Source organism: Sitodiplosis mosellana, unplaced genomic scaffold (genome assembly GCF_009176505.1).
Source record: "Sitodiplosis mosellana isolate CC-2019 unplaced genomic scaffold, AAFC_SMos_1.0 Smas_scaffold_6150, whole genome shotgun sequence".
Taxonomy (NCBI): Eukaryota; Metazoa; Arthropoda; class Insecta; order Diptera; family Cecidomyiidae; genus Sitodiplosis; species Sitodiplosis mosellana.
In genome coordinates this window covers 668,345-680,213 of record NW_022601391.1, presented here as the reverse complement: position 1 = coordinate 680,213, position 11,869 = coordinate 668,345, and the positions used below count along the sequence as shown (strand labels likewise).

General features: G+C 36.8%; 1 protein-coding gene across 2 annotated transcripts in view; it reads left to right on the top strand.

Moving 5' to 3' along the window:
* LOC129573963 (uncharacterized) overlaps positions 1 to 11,869 on the top strand; it is a 42,063-nt gene that overhangs the window by 13,365 nt on the left and 16,829 nt on the right. The window contains exon 1 of one of the 2 annotated variants that reach the window (XM_055455187.1): positions 11,509 to 11,869. This exon is cut by the window's right edge and continues 4,963 nt beyond it. The exons of the other annotated variant lie outside the window; for it this stretch is intronic. The gene's annotated coding sequence lies outside the window, so the exon portion shown is untranslated. Of the gene's footprint in view, positions 1 to 11,508 lie in introns of those variants that run through there. 2 annotated transcript variants of the gene reach the window in all.

The window sequence follows — 11,869 nt, the reverse complement described above, 5'->3', positions numbered from 1 at the left end:
GAGAGAGAGAGAGAGAGAGAGAGAGAGAGAGAGAGAGAGAGAGAGAGTGAAGTGAAGTGAACAGATCGATCGCATTCATTTTGGGAGAATGACTGCCTGTTTGGAATATTATCTCGATATGACCAGTTCTTGAGCATAAAACCTAGGTAAAATATTTCAAGTAATTGTGGGCAAATCCCCCACATTCGCTACATACCCCTCCACAAACACACATACAAAATGAGCCTCAGTGATGTTATGTCAATCTTTTGCTTAAATTTTACCGTACAAGAAAACCGCTGGAACCATTAAGAAATAGAAAAACAGAAAAAAGGCTATGCTAAACACCGGCAAACGAGATTGAAAGAAGAAAAAAACATAATTCACAGCCTAAAATCGGCGAGAAAAGTTATTCATAAAAATCGGTTGTCGACTCACATTGTGAAAAAGATTGTGTGTTACGTAGCAACACACCAGCATTAAATCTTATTTGCATTGATAGATTTTTTTTTTTCTATCTATGTCTGTCTTTTTTCACACCGCACATAATCTGATCCGCTTCATTTGAACATTCATTAGCATTTATCCAATCTTGTTGATTGGCCGAATGAGTACATCTAGTCGATATGCTAATTTCTGCACATTTTTCATTCTCTGTGCACACAGAATTCGGCGATGACTGGTTCGAAATCGGTGTCGCACTGAATTAATTATCTAGATTATTTATGTTTTGATTGAGGTGGTGAATTTTTGCTTTGGAAATATCGCATTTTATGCTTGGTCATGCCGACCAGATGGTCGTGTGATCATGATTGAAGATTGCAAAAATTAATTGCCAAAACGACGAGTGAAATACTAATTAGTATAAAGAAAGCCTAACCATTTCTTAACAAATCTAACAACAATTTTTGTATAAACGGTATTTCTCAAACTTCTGAAGCGTGTTTTACTTTTGTCGGTGTTCCAGAGAGACCAGACTTGACGGCAATCGACCGATCAATTAATGCAAATCACTTGATTCGCCACATACACAAAGAGAGACAGAGAGAGATAGAAATAAAATATGAATACAGTAAGGAATGAAATTTCACACTATTTGACGATTTTTGTGTCGGAGACTGCCAGATAAATCACGCGAAATCGTGATTTAAAGCGGAGATTCTGAACAAAACTAAGAGCATCCATAAAATGGTGGATTTTATGCGTTCGACAACAGATATGTGTGCCCCCATTGTTTGCTGGATTTCAATGTGGTGCATTTCGAGCGAAGAACCAAAAGTGTGCACACTCACTTGAAATTACATAATGGTGTACACGTAAATATGCAAAAGAAAAAATTAGTTTTCGTTTAATTCATCATAGCGAACATAAGGTAGCCAACGAAATACCGTATAATGATTGGCTTCGGGCTAAAACATCTATTAGTCATTTGGGTCTTCTTGCCTGGGGCTTCATCGTGACTTTCGATTAGATTTTAAAAATGTTGTATGTAGAACACACAACAACAACAACAACAAGAACAACAACAACAAAATGTCTCAACGAACACGGCAACGAAAGAAGGAGAAGAAAATATGAAAGCAACCGCAATTAGTCGTTCGTTTGGTGATATTCATATTGAAATCGCCGATGCTGGGCACATCAAATACGAATGCTACGCGTGCATTCCATACAAAATGTATCATTTGGACCGATTTCAATAAGAACGAGATGACCAATTACGCGGTATTCGTTCGAGAAAATTCAGTGGAAAACCATTTAAGCTCATGCAAAACAACGGCACCGACAAATTTGAACGAATGAGATGGATGAACACACCGTTGAAACAGACTGAGAACTGCTGTATGAAAGTATCTCTGGTATTGGTGTAGATATATTTATGTCATTCAAATGAAATTGAAATGCAGTGGCAGAGGTGTGCGTCTTGTGTCGGTGCAAATGCAACAGCAAAGAAAATTAAAACACGCACAGCATGCGTACTCGCTTGTTCGCTCGCTCTTTTCCTTTTCCATTCCTCAACAAATATTATACGTGTTGTGATCATTGTTTACCAATCCAAAACTCGGCGGACTCATTGATGCACATTGATGTTCACGTTCGTGTCGCGAACATTCAATAGCGCAATTTTATCGACGTGTTGTGCGCTTATTTCGATAATAATCGATATCGCTATCGATTCACAATGATGAATATAACTGATTTCACACTCAAAAATACCATTTGCCAATCGCCATTTCTTTGCCACACGCACATACACATACACATACACATGTACATACAATATTTTATCATGCTCAGCATGAAATAGCACTTTTCTGTTGTTGTTTCCAACAAACCATTCGCAATGGAACGATATGTTGAGAAATTAGATACAGTCGGCTACCATTTTTACATAAAGTATCGCGCCCATTCACACCCTCCCCTCCTCCCTATCATTTGCGATAATTCATCATTCGGCGATCGACATATAGCCAGTAGTTTGCAATTTGCTAATCAGATGGGGCAAAAAATAGACAGACTAGTGAAGAAACAATTAGGCAGTTTCAGTGGATATTTAAATACGATGCAATTTATTTTTGAATTAAAGTAGACGAGAAATACGCATGTTATGCATATTGACGTTTTTGTGCAAGATTTCTCGAAAGATCCCGAAACCGATTTTCATTTCATTAACAGTTATGTTTTCAATTATCGACTAACGAAACCAATGGAAGGCCATCCATTGGCCGATTCTTTACTGTTAAAACAATGACTGCTTTCATTTCAAAAACAGGAGAAAAACAATTGGGTTTGTCTCACGAAAAGAGTGCAAGCGATAAATTCAGTTTAATCTAATTAAATATATGTTAACTCTCCCAATTTCCTTGCCATTATAACGTGCATGATTAGAAAATATTGTGCGTTCGATTGACCTTCTGAAACGTTTTGTGGGTGATATAATGGTTGAATCATTGTAGATAAAAATTGAAACGTTGAGTACGTGCATATCATAGTAAAACCGTATACTTTGGCGCTAATTTGTATGCGCAGTCTTGTAGGGTTTTTTTTGTTGTCAACGAACGAAAATAGTCGGAGAGTTGTGCGAACAGTGTGCACGCGCACTCGATAACGTTGCAATAATCAGCTGGTGAACATTTATGATCACGTACAGAGTCTGTTTATTGTTTTATTTAGTCAAAATACACGTGAATTCAGTATTTTTTCGCTTACATTTTTTTCTTGGTCTTGCTTTTCTTTCATACTCTATCATTTCACTTCAGCTGATTGATTGCACATTTCCAGCCACAGCCTGTGTTTGTTTGTCTATGAAACAGATAAAAAAAACTAGTTTATTGCATTTGGGTTGATGCATTTTGTATCAATGCCAGGCGTAAATAATGTTAGGTTTACGTGTGAGTCGATTGAGTTGAAAATGGTTCTTGACTCAATACTAGCAACAATTAGCTACCATTTGAAAATGCACACATAGAATTCTTAAAATGTGGTCAAACTACACCACGAAATTATTGAGTAACATTCGAAACGAGAAAAAAAAGACCGAAAAGAGAAGAAATCACAGCGCGCACAGATGTAATGATTCAAGCAAAATTACATATACATAAACGAAACGAACAAAAAATGGCTCAACGCGCACGCGCGCATCAACCAAACGCCCAACACCGAAATGAAAAAAGAGAAAACAAATCAGAATGAGCAACATGCGTTGAGAAAAATGTGAAGATGTTAACCTTGGCTATTTAAATTTTCACTCGAACTGCCGACAAACAGCGATGTGTTTTTGTATTTACGATCGAGCGATCGTGTGATGCATATTTTCGTCAAACATTGGAGTATGAGTCGATAATTTTGATTTTTGTCTTCTCTTCATCTCAACACACCGAACCCAAATTCGTATATCGCTTCGATGAAATGATGTCCAAATATGTAAACAAACATCGAAACGGCCAGTAACGTTTGAACGAAACAGGAGATGAAAACAACAAAAAAAATGAAACGATTACCATCTTTGCAACATAACTACATTTCACAGACAGTACGAACGCGTACACATCGTTGCAAACGTGTTTGATAGCGATCACAATTATACCGTGAGTATGTGAGCGGTGCGGTGCGTGCAATTCGCACAATCAACAATTCTATGGATTTGAACTCTTAAATTCTGCGAAACGATCAAAATGTGTGCAGTGCACGCGTGTGTGTGTGTGTGTGTGTGTATCTGCATGCGCATTGCACACACGAATCTGTGACAGATCACGGCGCACGAACACCAAAACATCGAACAAATCAAATCGATTTTTGTCCCCTTCATCGCATATGAATGCATAATGGGAATGGCAGAATATGATAAATATTTGATGATGTGCGATTGCGACATTCAGCACGTACATCTTGGCTACATATTAATCGTACGTAAAGCGTGCGGATTACGTCATTCCATTCGAAGCGTCTCTGCCGTTGTATAGAAGCACGATGCACAAAAGAAATACGAACTTTCGACTCGCTTACAATCGATTTTCGCACTCATTCTACATTGGCGAGAAGAAGAAGAAGAAGAAGAAGAAGAAGAAGAAAAACGGCAGAGATAATCAATGAATTGATCATTCCTCTCAAACGTAATTGATACTTCGTCAACTTCATGCATGTAATCACTTATTATGCGCATGTTTGAGCAGACAGAACGCTAGAATCGATGTTTACGTCAAAATCTTCATTCAGAATATTAATTATTGACGCTAATAAAAAAAAAATCGCCGTGGAATTTCTTTCCGTTTCAACATGATTTGTATTTGCGCGCGATGCGCGGTTGCGTGTCTGTGGTTGATCTTTTGATACTGTGACAATTTGCGCAATTTGCAAAGCATATAAAAATGATGAGATTAGCCATCAGAACGAATCGAAGGAAAATGCGCTTTAAAACACACACGCACATAACAAACTCTTGGCATTCTTTCCGTTTTATTCAATGGATCGATGTTGACAAACGAGTTTCAGGTATTTTAAAGATTGGGAAAACCATATATGTGGACATTCTTCACATTTGCCCTCTTGATTTAATTACTTTGTTTCAAGGCTGCAAGAAATTCAAAGACACCTAAACGCGTCGAACATATACGTGGCGAAAGAAAAGTTCTTGTGTTGATGTGGGATGAAGCCAAATGGCTCGGAATTATTCTGAAAGCTGTTTGGTTTACAATATTATTATGGATTGAGCATGTTCTTTCGACAGCGTTGACTGCTTTGGTCAAATCGCTGTAGAAGCCATAATTTATTTTTCATTTTTACGGTGTAACAAGAGAGACTATAATCATAATTCAGATTTGCATGACCATTATCATCATTTCTCTGCTCGGATTCTGGTCCATTCATAAATCTTGTTTTTCCTTCCGCTTTTAACTTTCCAGTCTTCCATTGTCGTAATTTTTTCCCTCAGTAACTAACTATACCTTCTGACAATAAAGTACCCGGAATTCATCATTTTAGCCGCTTCAGGTATAGGTATCGTGTAAAGTATTTTTTTCCTGAGTTGGTACAACCTTAACAAACATCTCAGCCAAATTTGAGCTCAATATGTCAAGTAGTGTAGCTGTGGCAAAGGTATAAGTGATACCTCCAAAGGTACCCGCGGCGATTTCCTATTTGGGTAATAATATAAACTAAAAAGGCATTTTGCAAAGAACGAAAATGGTGGAAATGCCATAAAAAGTCAAAATTGTACTAGATTGAAAAAATAAAGCAGACATCTAATGGTTTTACAAGAAAATTTTGGCAAAAAATTCATTTCTTCAGTACTCAACCAATGATAAAATTTGCCTATGTTTTTATATGGAGCACTTGTTTATGCTATATTTAAGCGACACCTTGGCGCTGAATGCTGAACTATGAAACTCCTATATAAATATACTGTCAACTATCAATGACAGCTACAATTGAACGTATTTGTATGGCAAAATACTTCCTACTTGCAGATGGCGCCAAACCAAACGTCATTCTAGTCATTTTTCTCATTGACTCAACCGAAAAATCAATAATTTGGTTTTTCGAATCTTCTGATTTTTCACCTTCAACACTGCGTTTGTTGTACACATCAAATGAAACATTGAGTGGATAGTCCAATTTTAATATTTAGCAACATTAGAGACAGTCAAAACAGATTTATGAAGAAGTACGAGCAGAGAAACTCAAAAAATTCAATTTTTCTGACTTTCTTCTGTTTTTATGACATTACTTGACAATGGGTGTAATATTTCCATGTTTAGTTTATATCAAATTAAAGGAAACAGAATGCCCAACAACTTTCCTGAAGACACCAATGCAATATAATGTTGTATTTTTGTCCGAACATGGTTCAAAATTTGATTTTTTTATGATACTTTTCAAAAAATCGCCGCGGGTACCTTTGAAGGTATCACTTATACCTTTGCCACAGCTACACTACTTGACATATTGAGCTCAAATTTGGCTGAGATGTTTGTTAAGGTTGTACCAACTCAGGAAAAAAATACTTTACACGATACCTATACCCGAAGCGGCTGAAATGATGAATTCCGGGTACTTTATTGTCAGAAGGTATAACGATTTTTTTTAAAGCCACGATAAATCATGGGCTGTGCAAAGGGTTTACACTTGATCTTTTTATAAATTATCTTGGTTTTTTTTTCACGAAACACTTATCATTTGATATGTTTAATGTATCAAGATTTTTGCAATTAAGACGACATCAAATGAAACAAAAAAGAAACACTTCCGAACTGATTTAAACTGTGCTGCGAAAAAAAAGGTGACAACATTCTGGTTTCTAAAAGGCAATTTAACGACGTGATAAATGAGCCGTTCATAAGAGTGAAGAGGTGACCGATCAATCGATTTCAATACCAAATATATCACAATAGAATGGATGATTCAGATCGCAGTTCATTTTCATCACGCAGTGTATAACAATGATTTTTGGTTCGATTCACACTTCCTAATCAAACACGGTGTAATGTATTTAAATTTCATTCACTTTACATGGGCTACGACAACGTTATATGCACGCATCTGGCCGTACTTATTTCCGTGTTTTGATTTTGACGGGTTTTTCAGTACAATTTACGTCACATATACACACACTCCTGACTTTGTGCGAGCATTTCGTTCAAAAGCCCCGAAACAGGGAGAGAGAGAGAGAGAGAGAGAACACAGAAAGGCCGAAACAAAACATGCACTTTCCGTGTGTTGTGCCGTTTCTCTCATTTTTTTTTCATTCCATGTTAACTGAACGACTGCAAAAACAATCAATAAAGGTTCCGAACGCAGAAAAAGAAGAAACGATATTCAGTATTGTTTACAAAGTAGAGTTGACCGGCTTTAAGTGATAAACACATTTCGAAACAATGATATCGACATCGATTTGATCATTTTATGTTAAACAGTGTTGCGAGAAAGGAAGTCGAAAGAACTGGAAAGTAGAATAACGCCTTTGAAAAAACTTGATAGCATTTATCATTCCATTTTGGATGAATATTCGTATGCCGTCAATGGTTGGCTGGGCTGGGTGGTGTTATATGCGCATGTTGACGCATTTGCTGCCAGATCCATAAAGCGTCAAACATATGTACACTGTGTAATATCTCAATAAATGTCCGGCAACGCATAAAAACTTTGTTCAAATCGCGTGCCCTGACGCAAACCGTCTAATATGTAAATACAATGAATACATTGTTATTATCATTATTATTATCTTTCAAAACATTTTATATTACTTTTGATTTATGGTGCTGGTGGTTGTTGTAACTAGTGTGATATCATCAAAAGCGGCATGTGATCTTTTATTGCTGTGATTGCTGGTGATCTCTTTCACTGCGGCAGGATAAAAATAACTGGAGCCAATGTCGACGATTGAAATTCAAACTTGTTTTTTGAGACACTGTCACCAGCGATGGTTTGATTGCATTCCGTTGGTTTTTTCTGTCATTCCATTCAGTTTATTTTGGTTTTTTTTTCTCTGTGTCTGAAGCAGTTTTTCAATTACAATTTAAACATTTAACTTCCGTCTTTTGTTTTTGACCATTTTTACGCACAATATCTGCAGACAACGACATAATTTGTGCCATTGAATCCAGTTTGATTCGTGCATTCATCATTATATCAATAAACATATAAAAATAAACCAAGCGCATTTCATTCAATTTCGATCGTTGAATGTTTCGGATTTTTTGGAACAAAATTTCCGTTCATCTCTGGCTACGTAAAAAGCTCAATCAATACCAATGACAAGGGCGATATTTTAGTTTATATTTAGCCGGTACGTCATCCAATTTGGTGATAATTCTTTTGAAATTTTGTCCTGGACACACCAACCACAGCACCCGTCCGAAGTTCAAAGCGATCGTCTAGCAATTTTTTTCGCCATCATTATCACATTTACGATCCCAGTTGAGTGACAGTGTGTATGTGTGTCTGTGTGTTTAATATGCAAAGATGCTGGTTTGTCGGTTGACAGGCATCGAGTCGTGTGCGTACGGAATGCATTTCATGCATAATCAGATTTATTTTGTATAATAATGGGGCGACAAAAGCAAAGAGTAAGTGGCAAAATGATGAAACAAAATTCAAACTCGTTATGGCTGACCTTAGAAAATACACATTATAAACACGATTGTGGATTCCACGATAAGTTGAAAATTGAAAAAAAATGCATGTACGTAAACATAAGAATGCGTTCATACCGTGTGCAATGCAAATGAAAAAGACGAATAGAGAAAGAGAGTGAGAGAGAAAACGAGATAGTGGCGACGAGTCTAATATATTGTTTCCCTGCTAGTTCCTTCGCGCGCGAGCGTTCTCTTGAATTTCCATTGCCACCGATTAGTCATGAACACACAAATGTGGTGATTGTATGCCATCAGTACTCTATTCATTACATTTGTAATTTTAGCGAGCTACAACGAAAAATTACCAATTATTCACAATGATTTTTAAATACACATATGCTAAATTATTGAAAGGTTTGAATGAAGAAAAAAAATTAGTGAAGTGTGATTTTGCCACACACACACTTTGATATCGTTTGATGAGAGAACGACTGCAGTCGTTTATCGATATTGATGCATTTTGGAATTTTGACTCATATAAAATCGCCTTTGAGTCGAGTGGAATGTCGGTGCGAATGCCGAAGGGGCGGTGTTAGACGCAAAATATTGATAATAACCGCGATAGTTACTATAAATAATGAAGAAAAAATGCCCTCAGATATAATCAAGGCATAAATAGTTGACAATCATTTGAGAACAACCCATATACAATGACAATTTCATTTTTATTGAGCGAGAGAAAAACGAATTGATTTAACAATTAAATCGCAACCCTATGCGAAAATGGCTTTCTCGTGTAAATTCAAACGAATGTTGCGCCATTCAACAACCTTCACTTTGAAATAAATGAAAAACACGTGCAAAAACATAAATTCATCTGGCTCATTGAGTGTACACTGAACGTACAGTGCCGTGCAAAAGTTTGAGTACGACTATAAAATCCATATTTCAATGTCTTTTTGTTCCATTCAACCCAAATAAGGGTTTTAATCTGATAGCCTATTGAAATTCAGACTGAATGAAACATTTTGAGGACAATATTTGGCCGGCCTTTGGCCATTTTTGGCCATTAATAAATGGCGGCCAAAAATGAGTTTTTTAACGGGCCAACGGATCAACAAGTAATGTACATCACTGGAAAGGTCTTGAAAAATAGATTTCATTTTTGGCCTCAAACATCAAAATCGGCCGGCATTTGGCCAAGATATGGCCGTTGGAAAATGGTAAAATGAAACGGCCAATTTTTTCAAACGGCCGTTTCTTGGCCATGTTTTATGTTGTTGGAAAGGTCTTGAGGAGTGCATGTAAATTCTGGTGTAAAACATTCAAATTGTTGGCCATTTGGCCAAGATATGGCCGTTTGAAAAAATTGGCCGTGTCATTTTACCATTTTCCAACGGCCATATCTTGGCCAAATGCCGGCCGATTTTGATGTTTGAGGCCAAAAATAAAATCTATTTTTCAAGACCTTTCCAGTGATGTACATTACTTGTTGATCCGTTGGCCCGTTAAAAAACTCATTTTTGGCTGCCATTTATTAATGGCCAAAAATGGCCAAAGGCCGGCCAAATGTTATCCTCAAAATGTTTCATTCAGTCTGAATTTCAATAGGCTATTATTATTATCAGATTAAAACCCTTATTTGGGTTGAATGGGACAAAAAGACATTGAAATATGGATTTTATAGTCGTACTCAAACTTTTGCACGGCACTGTATATGGATGTGTATGTGTGTGAGTGATTTTCGTTCAAACCTTTTTGTATTTGTTCTTTCTTGCGAGGTAGGCGCCTATGTCTGTAGTTCAAAGCGACACAATTCGACACATCGTCAAACGTAATCGGATGCCAAAAAGTGTTATAGTGTTCCTGTATGAAAGTGACATGTGTGCGAATTACTCGGCATATTTTTCGGACGCTAAATATAATTGCGCTTTATGGTGAATTCCCCGAAAATCCGAATGAATTATCGGCAAGTTTCTGCTGCCAGATCCGTTTGCCATTGACAGAGGGTTAGATGTCATGATTTCTTTGTAATTATTCTCTGTACGTTTTCTGTTTCACCTCTTCACATACAGTCGTTTCAATTTCGAGAGAAATCAATCAACGTTGAAAACAAACGTTTCATGCCACACAGTCGAATTGCGCACATTCAAAACATTTGATTCAAGTAAAATTGCTGCAATGACCGAAAGGAACTGATTAAAAATAAATTTTAATTAAAGTCCAGAAGGTAATAATGATTGTGAATATACAAAGCAATTAAATTGCATATGCATGCCGAGATTTGGACAGTACATATTGCATGCTAATCAAGAATATCGACTCGCAAAAATACCCGTTAGATAAATTGCGATAAATTGAAAGAAGAAAAACTTGCAACGATTGCGAGTGTGGTCACGTCATACGAGCCAAAGAGAAAAAAAAATCATCTGAAAAATTGCATTGGCACATTAAAATACGCGGAAACCGTGATTGATTCATGGTAAAAGTCAGCAGAAACACTCATGAAATCACCTATTCATGTGAAAATTTAAAATGACACGCTGGATTATTTGCTAAAACAGTCATGGCCAGTGTAACCGCACGCGCAACCGCATCATAATCATGGGTTTATGAATTACCATCCGTCGTACGCAGAAAATAATATGCGAAGGTGTTGTTTGATGTTCGTATACTTTTATTGAAATGAGAGTCAAGTTGATTCTGCAGTTTTAATGCCAGTTTTTGTCGAAACTTCAAAGTTTCTTTAACCATGCAAACGCAAAAGATCGTCTCGGTAATGATATTCCAAACAGTTTAATGATCAGCTTCAATAGAGAGATAGAGACAAGAGGTTCATCGACCGAATCTAAGAGCACATGATTTGTATGTGATCTCTTCAGGTTCATGAAGAAATGTTGATATGTTGAAGGTTTTTTTCACGTCATTCATTGATCGTTCAGTCGATTTGTCAAAAAATATCGCTTCATACAAAATAATCTCGCGAAACGAAAGGAGCGAAATAATATTTCTAACGATCAAAACCTTGTTGCAAATCGTCAAATAATTTCAGTGTGTACACAAGGCGAAATGGAGCCATTACCATTGGAGTGACTTATAAATAGGGCTGAAACCGATTTTTATTATGAGAAAAACGAGCAAAAAGAACCATGTAAACACCTGCCATTGTTAATCGAAATGAATCTTCTTGCAGTCGATGCCCAGCTGTGGTCATTGGTCGATATAATTTTTACCGGATTGTATCTCTCTCTCTCTCTCTCTCTCTCTCTCTGTGTGTGTGTGTGTGTGTGTGTGTGTGTGTGTGTGTGTGTGTGTGT